This window comes from Calidris pugnax, unplaced genomic scaffold, assembly GCF_001431845.1.
Source record: "Calidris pugnax isolate Ruff unplaced genomic scaffold, ASM143184v1 scaffold46, whole genome shotgun sequence".
Taxonomy (NCBI): domain Eukaryota; kingdom Metazoa; phylum Chordata; class Aves; order Charadriiformes; family Scolopacidae; genus Calidris; species Calidris pugnax.
The window spans coordinates 440948-441151 of NW_015090769.1; the positions used below are offsets into that span (position 1 = coordinate 440948).

The 204-nt window shown below is 72.5% G+C and overlaps 1 protein-coding gene across 1 annotated transcript in view; it reads left to right on the top strand.

Annotated features, from left to right (window-relative positions):
- The window catches only part of TMEM161A (transmembrane protein 161A), a 5324-nt gene that overhangs the window by 337 nt on the left and 4783 nt on the right, over positions 1 to 204 (top strand). The window lies entirely within an intron of this gene.

Below are 204 nucleotides of genomic sequence, written 5' to 3' on the forward strand. Positions count from 1 at the left end.
TTCCCAGGGGGGGTGCATGCCCGGGGGGATGCCTACCTGGGGGTGCCACATGCCGGGGGGGGGATGTCCCAGGGGTGTGCACATCCAGAGGCTCCCTGCCCGGGGGGTGTCCCTAGCAGGGATAAGGTAGACAGCCCTGGCACTGCAGACTGCTGGGGGGGTGGGGAGGGGGGGGTGCTCCCCAGCTGCCCCCCCCCCCCAAGG